This window comes from Vulpes vulpes, chromosome 13 (assembly GCF_048418805.1).
Source record: "Vulpes vulpes isolate BD-2025 chromosome 13, VulVul3, whole genome shotgun sequence".
Taxonomy (NCBI): Eukaryota; Metazoa; Chordata; class Mammalia; order Carnivora; family Canidae; genus Vulpes; species Vulpes vulpes.
In genome coordinates this window covers 46,404,902-46,419,836 of record NC_132792.1, presented here as the reverse complement: position 1 = coordinate 46,419,836, position 14,935 = coordinate 46,404,902, and the positions used below count along the sequence as shown (strand labels likewise).

General features: G+C 38.9%; 1 protein-coding gene across 1 annotated transcript in view; it reads right to left on the bottom strand.

Moving 5' to 3' along the window:
• The window catches only part of CNGB3 (cyclic nucleotide gated channel subunit beta 3), a 245,144-nt gene extending 235,015 nt beyond the window's left edge, over positions 1-10,129 (bottom strand). Inside the window, exons 1-2 of the mRNA XM_072734362.1 lie at positions 9,516-10,129; positions 8,946-9,116 (exon numbers count right to left, since the gene is read on the bottom strand). The gene's annotated coding sequence lies outside the window, so the exon portion shown is untranslated. The remainder of the gene's footprint in view (positions 1-8,945; positions 9,117-9,515) is intronic.
• Between the last annotated feature and the right edge of the window lie 4,806 nt (positions 10,130-14,935).

Sequence of the window (14,935 nt, the reverse complement as noted above, 5' to 3'; positions counted from 1 at the left end):
TATTTACCCAGAGAATACAAAAACCACTGATTCAAAAAGATATATGCAAACCTACGTATATTGCAGCATTATCTACAATTGCCAAATAATGAAAGCAACCCAAGTGTCTATCAATAGATTAAGGGATAAAGATAAGATGTGCAAACACACACATACATACATACACAATGGAATATTACTGAACACACAAAAAATGAGACCTTGCCATCTGAAACAACATGGATGGACGTAGACAGTCTAATGTTAAGTGAAATAAGTCAGTCAAACAAAGACAAGTATCGTATGATTGCACTCATATGTGGAATTTAAGAAACAATACAAATGAAAAAAGAATAAAAGAGACAAACAAAAAACCCCAGACTTTTACATACAGAGAACAAACAGATGGTTACGAGAGTGGAAGTGGGTCGGGGATGGTTGAAACAGAAGAAGGGGATTATGAGTACGTTTATCATGATAAGTGCTGAGTGATATATAGAATTGAATCACTATATTGTATATTTGGAACTAATATAAATTATATGTTAATTATACTGGAATTAAAACTGAAAAGTAGGGGAAGAGGCAAGATGGTGGAAGAGTAGGAGTCCTCGATTCATCTGGTCCCCCAAAGTCAGCTAGATAGCTTTCAAACAATCTAAACACCTGTGAATCAACCTGAGATGTAAAGAAAGAACAGCTGGAATGCTACAGAGAAAAAAGTGATCACTTCATACAAGGTAGGAGTGCAGTGAAGAGAAACAGAGGGGATATATCAGAAGATGAATGGGGCAGGGGAGGGAACCTCTGTAAGCTGCTGCAGGAAAGTGCTAAGGAGTACAAATGGATCCTTTAGAAATCTGTTCTTGAGAGTCTTCCCTGCCTGAAAAGTGCTCAGTGGTGAAATAGGGCAAAACTGCAGGAGGGGCAGTGAGATCTCAACACTCTCAGAGTCACAGAAAGAACAGGGAAGCCCGGGAGAAAGCCCAACTTGTGTCACAAACCACAAACTGCAGTGGGACCAGGGGATCAATCAGCACCGTCCTAGGTGTTGGTAAAGGACTGGAAAGGGCATCTAGGAGAGGTGGAGCGGGTGCCCACTCCAGGAGGTGACACATCCCAGAGCCTGGTAGTGGAGGGAAGTGGGCTATCCTCTTTTCCCTCAGGAGAGGCAGAGCCAGTGAACACACAAGATGGTGAAAGCTCTCTTGCCACCCAGCGCCCTTCAAATTGAACAATTCTGTGCCCCTCCCCCCCACCGGTCCCCAGGAGGATCTGAGCCAGTGCATACTAAGAGTTTGCAGTTCGGTACACACTGGGAGCTTTTGGCTCCAGGGCTGGAGATCAGGCTGCCACCATTTCCCCCCCCTTTCACCCTGGAGGCGCATGGACTCCAGGGACAAAGGTCTCACAGGGAAAACGGCTTACACTGAACCCCACCAGCTGGCAAGGGTTGGGGCATCTCCCACCCAGGCACAGACACCTGAAATCAGCACAGCAGGCCCCTCCCCCAGAACACCAGCTAGAAGGGGAACAGACAATTTATTGACCAAACACCCTGGAAAACTCCAGGACTGAGGTAAAATAATATATAGAACTCAAAGTTTATTCCTTATGACTCATTTATCTTTCAAGTTAAGAATTTCCAATATTCTTTATTTTTTCCTGTCTTAACTACAATATTTTAACAATTAAGTTTTTTCCTTTTTATTTTCATTTTTTTTATGATTACATGTCATAGATATATTCTTCATTTTTGGCTTCCTTTTAACATATCCAATTTAATTTTTGTAGATATATAAGTTTTGGGTTTTTTGTTTTGTTTTGTTTTGTTTTATAGTTTTGGAGTTTAGTACCTTCTAACATATGGACCAAAATACACTCAGAACCAAGTGAAGCATCATGTTGGTCGACTCTGTGAGATTATATTCTCTCTTTCTTCCCATTCTTCCCCCTCTTTTGTCTTCTTTTTGTTGTTCTGTTGTTTCTCTATGTTTTGCATGTTTGCATAAATTTGGAATTTGAGACTTTCTAACGTACAGACCAAAATACTTAGAACCAAGAGGATCATCATGTTGGGCCACTCTGTGAGGCTATATTCTCTCTCCTCCACCACTTCCTACCTCCCACTTTTTAAAATTTTTACTATTTTTTAAATTTGTTTTCCCTTTTTCATGGTCTTTTTTTTCCTTTTTCTTTTATTTTCCTTTTTTTATGGTTTTTTTTCCTTTTTCTTTTATTTTCTGGCCCCCTGACCTATTCGAAATTATCTATGGTGTATTCCACTTAGGTCGTGGTTGATTGTTTTGATTCTGCTCAATCATACAGCCATTCAGCATTGGACAAAACGACTAGAAGGAAGAATTCACCACAAAAGAACCAGAAGTAATACTCTCTGCCACAGATCTAACAGATATGGGTTTAAGTAAGATGTCAGAGATACAATTCAGGATTACAATTATAACATTATTGTGGCTCGAGAGATTCTCTTACTGCAGAATTGGGATCTAATCAGGCCTAAATAAAAAATACTTCAACTGAAAAGCAGTCTAAACTGGATGCTCTAACAGTTGGGGTTAATGAGGTAGAAGAGGGAGTGAATGACATATAGGACAAGCTGATGGAAAGGCAGGAAACTGAGGAAAAGAGAGATAAATGACTAAGAGCCCATAAGGAGAGACTCCAGGAATTAGATGATAGTTTGAGAAAGAATAATATTCATCTTACTGGGATTCCAGAGGGTATGGGGAGAGAGAGGACCAGAAAGTATGTCTGAACAAATCATGGCTGAGAACTTCCCTAGCCTGGGAAAGGAAACTGGCATACATATCCAAGAGATAGAGAGGACCAACCACCAAAATCAACAAAAATTGATCAACACCCTGACATATAATAGTGAAGCTCAAAAATTTCAAAGATAAAGAGAAAATCCTAAAAGCAACTTGAGACAAGAGATTCTTAATTTATATGGGGAGAAATATCAGATTAATAGCAAATCTATCCACAGAGATCTGGCAGGACAGAAAGGGCTGGCATGATACACTCAGAGTACTAAATGAGAAAACCATGCAGCTGAGAATACTTTACCAGCAAGGCTGTCATTCAGACTAGAAGACATAAAGAGCTTCCAGGATAGATAGAAACTGAGAGTATGTGACCACCACACCAGCTCTGCAAGAAATATTAAGGGGGACCCTGTAAGCAAAGAAGGAGCCCCAAAAAACAATCTACAGAAATAGGGACTGTATAGGTAATTTGATGACACTAAATTCATATCTTTCAATAGTTACTCTGAACATGAATGGGTTAAATAATCCAATCAAAAGACACCGGGTTTTAGATTAGCATAAAAAAGCAAGACCCATCTATACGCTGTCTACAAGAGACTCATTTTAGACCTAAGGACACCTCCAGACTGAAAATGAGGAAGTGGAGAATCATTTATTATGTAATAGTCCTCAAAAGAAAGCTGGGATAGCAATCCTTGTATCAGATAATTAGATTTTAAACCAAAGATGGTAATAAGATATGAAGAGGGACACTATATCATACTTAAAGGGTATATCCAACAATAAGGCCTAACAATTAGGAATATTTATGCCCCTAATGTGGGAGCAGCAATTGTATCAACCAATTTATAACCAGAGTAAAGAGACATAGACAATAATAGATTAATAGAAAGAGACTTCAACACTACACTCTCAGCAAAGGACAGATTTCCTAAGCAGAAGATCACCAAAGAAACAAGGGCTTTGAATGACACACTGGATCAAATGGATTTCACAGATATATATGTAACATTCCATCCTGGATCATATATATCACTGGAATAGAATAGAGAACCCAGAAATGGACCCTCAAATCTGTGGTCAACTCATCTTCGACAAAGCAGGAAAGAATATCCAATGGAAAAAAAAGACAGTCTCTTCAATAAATCTTATTGGGAAAACTGAACAATCAACACAACAAGAATGAAACTGGACCATTCTCTTATACCATATACAAAGGTAAACACAAAATGTTTGAAAGATGTAAATGTGAGACAAGAATCCATAAAATCCTAGAGGAGAACACAGGCAAAAACCTTTTTGAACTTGGCCACAGCAACTTCTTGCAAGATCCCTCTATGAAGGCAAGGGAAATAAAAGCAAAAATGAAATACTGCGAATTCATCAAAATAAAAAGCTTCTGCACAGCAAAGAAAGAGTCAACAAAACTAAAAGACAACCTACAGAATGGGAGAAGATATTTGCAAATTACATATCAAATAAAGGGCTAGTATCGAAGATCTAAAAAGAACTTATCAAACTCAACACCTAAGAAACAGTCATGAAATGGGCAGGAAACATGAAGAGACATTTCTCCAAAGAAGACATACACATGGCCAACAAGCACATGAAAAAGTGCTCCACGTCACTTGCCATCAGGGAAATACAAATCAAAACCACATTGAGATACCACTTTACACTGGTGAGAATGACTAAAATTAACAACACAGGAAACCACAAACGTTGGAGAGGATGTGGAGAAAGGGGAACCCTCCTGCACTGTTGATGTGAATGCAAACTGGTACAGCCACTCTGTAAAACAGTGTGAAGGTTCTTCAAGAAGTTAAAAATAGAGCTGCCCTATGGCCTAGAAATTGCATTACTGGATATTTACCCCAAAGATACAGATATAGTGAAATGACAGGACATCTGCACCCCAATATAGCAGCAATGTCTATAATAGTCAAACTGTGGAAGGAGCCATGATGTCCTTCGACAGATGAGTGGATAAAGAAGATGTGGTGTGTATGTATACACCCACACACACCCACACACACACACAATGGAATATTACTCAGCCATCAGAAAGGATGAATACCTACCATTTACTTTGATGTGGATGGAACTGGAGGATATTATGCTGAGTGAAAGAAATCAATCAGAGAAAGACAATTATCATATGGTTTCACTCATATGTAGAATATAAAAAGGAAGCATAAGAGAAAAGAGGGAAACTGAGTGGGGAAAAACTAGAGAGGAAGATAAACCATGAGAGACTCCTAACTCTGGGAAACAAACAAAAGGTTGCAGAAGGGGAGGTGGATAGGGGATGGGGTGACTGGGTGATGAGCATTAAAGAGGGCACATGATAAGACGAACACTGGGTGTCATACTACATGTTGGCAAATTGGATTTAAATAAAATTAGAAAACCTAAAAAGTAAGTAAGAATGAATTCCCTTTAAATGGGTTTTTAAAAATAATTTCTTAGCAATTTACCATGCTACATACATAATTTTTTTCATTTTATTTTATTTATTTAATCATAGGAGAGACACAGAGAGAGAGAGAGGAAGAGACATAGGCAGAAGGAGGAGAAGCACGCTCCATGCAGGAAGCCTGATATGGGACTCAATCCTGGGACTCTGGGATCATGCCCTGAGCCAAAGGCAGACACTCAACAATTGAGCCACCCAGGCATCCCTATAATACTGTTTTTAAACCTGGACATGATAGGGCCCTTTGCTGTTCCCTTTCCTATCGATGTCTCCTCTGACTTTTCTATAGCTCAACTCTTGCCCAGAGATGCATCTGGCTAGGATCTGCACCCCACCTCCCACTCGCCCTTTGAGATTCTAGATAGTTTTCAGCCTTCAGTATGATAAATACAGAAATTAAGAGTCTTTCAAAATTCTCTGGCAATTTGAAAGAGTAATTTTGTCTGGTTAATTTCATAATGAAAAAAATGGGATTAAAAGAAGAAAAAAAGGGATTGTATTAAGTGTGTTTTATTTCATTTTTGTTGGAATTTATTTATTACCTTATTTATATATAATATGCCCCAAGAGTTTTACCTCTTGGTTCTCATTTTTCCAGCATGAAACAGAACTATGACAAAACCCCCGAAAACCTACTCTTCTTATTTTAATGCACACTTGACTTCAATTTCAACCTTTCTCCTCCCCCTGCAACATGGATTATCATTGCTCAATCACAACTAGTTGTCTATCTCTGAGCCTCCTTTAATCCATTTTGTGCTTCCTATGGTATGGTGAATAAAAATGGCCAGTATTTTACATGTTCTACATGTTTGGTTGTATAACTCAAATTATTTGTGACTTCATTTTGAACACTTCTTCCCACTAAAAAAGCTCAGCGTTTTTATCTGAATGATGAGCCTGGTAGGTATTTCAGTACACTCGACTAATATCTTCCAGTCATAATCTACAGTTTGTTTTAGATTTCCTTGTGATATTATACCTGTTTGGATTTCAGCATATTGTAATATTGTATTAAAAATTGCTAGACACAGAGCAGGGTTTTTTAAATTGTTATTTGGGAAGTGCAGTGTTTCAGATAACTGAAAATTACCTATTAAAAATCTAAATTTGTGGTTCTTTTGACAAACTGGCAACCCTAGGCCTGGATTATCACATAGCAAAAATTAGCTGGAACTATCTAATGTCCCCTTTAGAGAGGACATAGATTCTCCATGGATAAAGAAAATATAGTATGTATACAACAGAACACTATTTGGCCATAAAAAAGAATGAAATCTTGCCATTCACAATAACATGGGTGAACCGAGAGGGTAGTATGCTAAATGAAATAAGCCAGACTAAGTAAGACAAATACCGTATGATTTTACCAATACGTGTAGTCTGAAAAACAAAGCAAATGTACAAAACACAGCAGGAACAGACTCAGTAATATAAAGAGCAAACTGGTATTTGCCGAGATTGGGGGTGCAGTGGATGGGATAAGCAGGTGACAGATAGTAACTACATTTATCCTGGTGAACAGTTTGTAATACATATAATTGTTCAATTACTATGTCATATACCTGAAACTATGTAATACTGTATGTCAACTATAATTTTAAAAAATTGATTTCATGATTTTTAACTCTGTTCCCTACTCCTTTATCCCAGTGGGTACATATCTTTCATATATTGTATAATGTCAAGGAATGTGGAAAAAACAAATATTTCAAATATTATCAAAATTTCCAGTATTTTTAGTTGTTTATATCAAATTAGAGAAAGATAAAAAAGTGTGTAGATTTTTTGTTCCAAAACTCAAGAGATACTAATTCAGTAAGTCACTTATGGGGCGGTCCAGAATTCTACATGTAAAAAAAGTGGACCACGTAAAAAGACTCCATTTTGAGGAAATCAGGTTGATAGAGCCCGAACTGCAAATCAACAGTTATGAAGGGAATTTTGAGAGAAACCATACTCTAAGCTTTTGAGGTTCACAGCAGAGAAAACATAAACTCTCCATGAAACATTTCCTCATGCCACTCTCCTAGGTAATTGAAATGAACAGGCATTTGAAGCATAATTGATGCAAATCTACTTTGAGAAAGCTTTATAAAAAGTACATGTAGATCGAGAGTGGTTATCCATACACTTATACCAGGTATAACTTATTTTATTGTGTTTTACTGAAGTAAGTTTCTGCTTTGCAGATATTGTGTTTTTAACAAATTGAAGAGTTGTGGCAACTTGGTTTTAAGCAGGTATATCAGCATTTTGCTAACAGCATTTGCTTACTTTGTGTCTCTGTGTCACTTTTTGGTAATTATCACAATATTTCAAGCTTTTTCATTATTATTACATTTGTTATGGTAATCTAAGATCAGTGACCTTTGGTGTTACTGTTGCAATTGTTCTGTGGTGTTATGAACTGTGCCCATATAACACAGCAAATATAATTGGTAAGTGTTGTGTGTGTTCTGATTGCCCCACCAACTGGCTGCTCCCTCATCTCTTGTCCTCCCTATTCCATGAGACACAACAATACTGAAATTAGGCTAGTTAATAAACCTACAATAGCCTCTAAGTGTTCCAGTGTAAGGGAGAGTCACATGTCTCTCACTTGAAATGGAAAGCTGGGAATAATTAAGCTTAGTGGGAAAGGCATGTTGAAAGCCAAAATAGGCTGAAAGCTGAAAGCTAGACCTCCTGGGTCAGTTAGCCAAGTTGTAAATGCAAAGGAAAAGTTCTTAAAGGAAATTAAAAATGCTACTCCAGTGAACACATAAATGATGAGAAAGCAAAACAGCCTACTCACTGATATGGAGAAAGTTTGAGTGGTCTGGATAGAAAATCAAAGCAACCACAACATTCCCTTAAACCGTGGCCTAATCCAGAGCAGAACCCTAACTCTCTTCAATTCTACAAGCTGCAGAAGAAAAGTGTGAAGCTAGCAGATATTGGTTTGTGAGGTTTAGAGAAATAAGTCACCTTCATAACATAAAAGAGCAAGGTGAAGCAGCAAATGGATGTAGAAGCTGTATCAAGTTATCAAGAAGATCTAGCTTAATGAAGGTGTTTATATATACATATGTACATATATATATGAATATTATTCAGCCATAGAAAAGGTTGAAATATTGCCATCTGCAACAACATGGATAGACTCAAGGGGATTATGCTAAACGAAATAATTCAAACAGAAAAGGATAAATAGCATACGATGTCACTTTTATATGGAATCTAAAAAACAAAACCTGAGTTTATAGAAAGAAAAGACGGGTGGTTGGTTTCCTGAGGCAAGGGCTTACGGGTGGTTGAAACAGGTGAAGTGGTCCAAGGTACAAATTTCCACATACAAAATAAGTCAGTCACGGGGATGTAATGTACAGTATGGTGACTGCAGTTTATAGTACTGTGTTGCTTCTTTGAAATTATGTAGGGGAGTAGATGTAGAGAGTTCTCATCACAAAAAAAAAATAAGTACATATGGTGATGGAGGCTAACTGGACTTACTGGGTGATCGTTTCACGATATATGCAAATATCGAATTATTATGTACCTCACAAACTAATATGTCAGGTCAATTACACCTGAATCAAAAAAAAAAAAAAAAAAGAAGGCAGTTGGGAATGGGAAAAATTAAAAATAAAGGTACTGATTTGTAAAAAAAGATGAAAAAGAGAAGAAGAAATTAACATACTGCTTAAAAATAAGTTTACCTTAAGTTTCCCGGTGTTTTGGGGCAGGCTGGATGACTCAGCAGTTTAGCGCCGCCTTCAGCCCAGGGCGTGATCCCGGAGATCCAGGATGGAGTCTCAGGTCAGGCTCCCTGCGTGGAGCCTGGTTCTCCCTCGGCCTGTGTCTCTGCCTCTCTCTCTCTCTCTCTGTAACTGTCATGAATAAATAAATAAAATCTTTAAAAACAAAAGTTCCCTGGTGTTTTGGAGATGCATCTGAAGGCGCTAATGAAAGGAATAGGTTCCTCAGTAAAGAGGCCATAGAGGTTTGACCCAGGGGGCAGGAGGGACCACAGCATTACTTGGAGGCTAGAGCCATCTCCTGACCCAGGGGTGCTTTTGCCTTACCTGAGACCCGCACAAGCCCACGTCGGAGGTTCCTGGAACAGCCCTACAGTCCTTCCGGCCAGCACTGTACAGACACCAGTACCGACACACACACGCTTTACCGAAATTAAACTATTTAAATGTATCTTTCATGAAAAGCTGACAAGTAAAGCAAGGGTTCAATGGTTTAAAAAGAGAGAGAGAGAGAGAGAGAGAGAGAAGCACCTTCTGGATTTCCGCTTTGGCAAGTTCCTCGTGTCTGAGCCGCTCCCGCCGCCTGGTACAGGATCCCGATCCCAAAGTCACACCCGTCGCTGTCGTCTCCCGTTTTCAGGTTCTTCAGGCGGAGCTCCTCACACCTCCTTTTCAGAACTACCTAGGCCTTTGGCGTCGCTTCCCCCGCCGCGTCCAGTTCTGGCTCTGCCGCCGCGCATCCGCGATGGGCCCCGTGGGCAGCAGCAACCCCCCCCCCCCCCCCGGCGCTGAGGACACGCGGGACGAAGGACACACGGGAACGTCTGAAGCCTGTAAGGTGTCCGATTCCGCCCGCTTCGCCTCAGGAAAGTTCTTGACAAAGGAGCGCCCGCAGGGTGGGCACTGCTGGTCTCAGGCACCACGGGCGGGCGGACGCCGGATCTTCGAGGCTTGTCCTTGGGCAGCAGGTGGACCTTGAGGTGTAAAGTCTGTGGCTTCAAGGCCGACTCCTTAAACAAGAAAGTCCCAAACTGCTCTGTGTCACTCACCTCAGCCCAGGCGTCTGGAACCTTCACCAGATTCCCGCAAGCGGGGCTCTCTAGGGTCCGCCGGAAGCGCTGACCCCCCGCTGACCCCCGCTGCGAAGGCGGGGCATCAGCTGAGCCCACGGAGCAAGGGGCTCTTAGCGCGGGGGCTGCTGGGAGCCCCCGCGCGGGAAGATGGGCAGGTCGGTTCTCGTGCGCGGCTGCCCGGGCCCTCAGCGCCTCGCGCCGTGGCAGCGTCGTCCGCTGAGGCTGAAAGCACCGGCTCCACCGTGGGTCCAGTTGGACGGCTCTGGGGGTGTCCTTCGGGCCTCGCCTCTCCACCACCTCCTGACCCGTGTGCGTGGGCCGTTCAAGTTGTCCCACTGCAAGTCGTGAGACCCTGCCCTTCCCCTCCCCCCTGGAAACGGAAACGGTACCCTCGCCGGCCTCGTGGGGGGGAGGGGCGATTTCCCCATCTCGCCCAGAAAGGATAACCAACCTCCTTTGGTCACATAGCTAGTGATTGTCAGAATGAAAATAAGAACCACAACTTTTTGATATCTACAATCTGACATTTTCACTAAGGATTACAAGATATGGAATCTATTCTTGCCAGTTTAAGTAGGAAAGGAACTTATTAATGGGGCTTATTTAGCTTACAGAATCTTCAGGAGGGTCACAGAGAAGCCAAGTTGGGCTTCTGATTACTTCATGATTACTTCATGATTACTTCACCACACTTGAAGGTTTCTGTAATGAAGATACTCTTGCTACTGATGTTCACTGTAGGTGATAATTTGGACTGGATACCAGAGGCTCTTTTACCGATGCTATGTTTCAGTCTGCAGTAGAGGCAACCAACTAGTGAACATTACATACATGTTTAAAAAACTTACCAAATATCTTCACCACTTAACTTGCCAGAAGATCAGTTCCCCAGAGTGCAGCCTCTGTCTTACATTGCTAAATTACAAACCCAACTCCATATGGTACATTTGATTGGCAAAATTTAGGCCACATGATTATGTGTTAGGTATAAGGGATCCTGGGAATGCAGAAAATGGAACTTAAAATAAGTTGGCAGCCATGAAGTTTCACTTTAGCCAATACCCATTCTCTTCTGAAATGTTACTAAGTTTTATGTATTGTTTCTTGGGGACAGAGATATATCTGTTATCTAATAGTTCCTAAGAAAAGTAGAATTTTCTCGCACATTACTGATGTTAGAAAGTCCTCTCATGCCTTTTTATTAGGAGACAAAAAGGAACTTGAATACAGCAGATCCCCCCCCCCCACCTCTTATCTGTGGTTTTTCTTTTCATGGTTCTTTCAGTTACCAGCGGTTATCTGTAGACATAAGGCTAGAAGGTCAGTAGTAGTCTCATGCTATGTCACAATGTCTATGTTATTCATTCAACACTAGTTTTAACTAGTGTTATTCACCTACTAGTGTTTTGAAATGGATCTCCGATAGATAAGGGGCAACTACTGCATATCTGTTGGTTTTGCCTTTAGTATGCAAATGAGGTAAATATACTTACAGTGGAGAATTTTCAAGCTGAGTAACTCATCTGAAGTTCTCATAGAGTTAATTCGTGTATGATTTAGTTATTTTTACTCAAAACAAAATATTTGAAAACTTAGATCCAATTTAATATACCCTTGTTAGGCACATATTATGAACAAGGCCCTGTGCTGCTCTCTACATCCACTGAAGTCAGGAGAATTTTTTTATATCCTGTAATAACATTTTCAAGTTATATAGCATAGTTTTCAGGAAGAAGATGAGAAAATACAATTGTTCATATTAAAAGCATCTAATTTTGGCAATTTTTTGATGGTCTTTTGAGCCAAAGTGTATTTATTGCTTGAACACAATCATAAAGAAAGAAATTCATAAATTAATTAATTAATTAATTAATACAATTAAGTTGAAATCATTAATCTGTTAAAGCACCCTGGTTGTATATTGAATTATTAAGTAAAAAACTGTATTGACAGTACAATTGTCAGCTTTAGATTATACTTTTCTTTGTAGCACTACTAAACATGAAATTGGGGGAGTGGAATTTGACTACTTTTATTTATTGCGTTCATTATTTTTCTGTAAACAAGAGCAGTTCTTAAAGAGCATCACATCCAGGTGCATGAAGACAGAAATAGTCTGTAACAGAAATGCAATAAGAAAATCTAATCATCCTTTGGTTTTCATTAATTTTCATGGAAAATCTATTTTGAAATTGAATATCTTTTGATTGAAAATAATTATCAACTCATTTCTAATGTAAAGGTATTTTTAAGTGGGTGAAATAAAAAGTGAGTCCACTTTTCTCCTCAATTATTAGGGCTATATATTTTTGTATGAGTGATACTTGGGAGTGGGTCAGTTATGGTCAGGTGTACAAATGGACTTCAGAGTTAATGCAGAGGAAGGAAATAGAGAAAATGGAAATAAATTATAAAATATGACTTATAAAGATCACTTCCTTTTTAAAAACATTGAATCATTATTTTAATATAAATTCTAAAGCCTTCAGAGTGTCACAAGTAGAAAGTTAACTCAGAAAAAGAAAAACAGAGCTATACATCCACCCCGTCATTTATCCCTATATCCCAGGAAGGTGTCGTGGAATACACTTTATCAGTGTGGTAACTAAGTTTCCAGGGTTATTAATATATTTTTTTTAATTTTTATTTATTTATGATAGTCACAGAGAGAGAGGGAGAGAGGCAGAGACACAGGCAGAGGGAGAAGCAGGCTCCATGCACCGGGAGCCCGACGTGGGACTCGATCCCGGGTCTCCAGGATCGTGCCCTGGGCCAAAGGCAGGCGCCAAACCACTGCGCCACCCAGGGATCCCCCAGGGTTACTAATATTTTTAAGAAGATTGCTTAAATGTCTTTGTTCCTTGTCCATAGCACAATGGTTGTGGATGTGCTCTCATCAAATATCCTCTTATGAAAGTATTCTGGACACTGAGGGTTCCTATGTGAAATGACATGGGTTGAAGAAAAGGGTGGAGTCCACACCTCATAATGCATTAATCAACCAGAAGAATAGGCTAGAATTGGATAATTAAAATTTGATTCCATTTTTACTACCTCTGGTGGTAGTAATAATATGTAACTATAGCTAAAACTGACTGGCACTTTCTCTGTTCCAGTTTCTGTGGCCATTCTTTGGGTGCATCATCTTAATTCAACCTTCATCTTTATTCAACCTTCAGCAACCTTGTGAAAGTAGTGCTTTTACTATCTCTGTTTAAGAGATGGGGAAACAAAATCTTTAAGAGTTTAAAAATATATCCAGTGTTATATGGGCAGAAAATGATTGAGCTAGGATTCAAATCTGGTTTTATAGGACTGCAAAACTTCAACTCCAAATCACTGAATTTTACTGCTCTTTCCATAGCATCTTTTTATGTAATAAATATATCACCACTCTAGAGTTCTTAAAGTGGGGAAGAAAAACAAGGAGAAATTTGTTCTACACTCAAAGTTAAAAATTTAGTCCCTAGGAAGACTAGACTACTCTAAATAAGATCTAGTATTGAATATTTATTTATTCGATTTACAGCCACAATATGCCACGCTTTCCGTGTATTATCCCTCTTCCTAAAGATATTACAGCCTAATAGGGAGATAAAGACAATTTTTAAAGAATTTCAGAGATTCCATAACACAGATCTGATCAGAGAAATAGAGAAGCCAAAGGTAAAAAGTGATTATATCAGAATACAAATGATAACGGTTGGAAGTAGCATAGAAGTTTCCTGAGAAGAAAGTCTTTAAGGGATAAATTCTTGAGGTGAGTCTTCATAGGAAAATATTATCTTTGCCAGTCCAGCTGAAGGTAGGGTGTAGATAGGATGAGGGTTATTAGGTAGTGCTAGTCAGGGATACAGATGAGGTAAGGAAGAAATCTTGGATAGAGACAATTGTTAGAAAAGTTATGGAGACATGGAAGAGCATTGACTGCTCTGGACACTGTAAAATCTTTAAAACTTGTTTTAAAAAGGAGGAGGAGAATAAGAAGAAGGGGAAGGAAATAAGGGAGGAGAAAGGAAGAAGGAGGAAGACCAGATGAAAAAGAAGATGAAAAAGGAGTTGGAAAGAGTGAAACACAAACCTGGAAAACAAATCAGGAGTTTTGACTTTAATCTGTATAATAAAAAGAATTACTGATGAATTTTAAGCCATAAAAAATCATCAACTTTATGTTCTGGAAATACCACTGATATATGAAAGATGAATTTGAATTGTGGGGAAGTGGTTTGGAAATTTAGCCTACAGAGTAAAACAGAGATCGAAGAAATATGTGTGAGGTATGAAAATAAGTTGATAACTCCCATCCCCCTGTGATGTAATAATTATTATTCCATACATACAGGACTATATTTAATTAAAACAGCACAATGTCTGGCAAATAACACATGCTCAGAATTATGGCCTTAAGCTAATTTGAAGGAAAGAAATAATTGTTCAGGAGAATGATTTTTCAAATAATTTTAGGGGATTATGGGAACTTTAACACATTACTTTTCACAGTCCTCATCACTTCTCAGGAGTACACCATCAAGGTGAAACTGAACAAAATGAAAAATATAACGCATTGGTGTTTCAAATGTCACTATATATGCCCAATAGAAGGGAATGGAGAGGGACTTAAACTAATCACTTTGCAAAAAATTCTCTTTGAAAATGGCTTTTGAGTAAATTACCTTCTGAAATCTCTAACCACTTTGGGAAATATGGTTTTCTATTATAAAATCACTTTTGAACCTGAGAGAAATAAAAAAATTTAATGAGTCTTAGAATCATAGTTGCAAGTCTTCATGTACTGTTGTTTATACTCCCTTGAAATGTATCCCCTTGTTGTGTCAAATAATTTTATTTGTTTTATTTATTTATTTATTTTAATTTTTA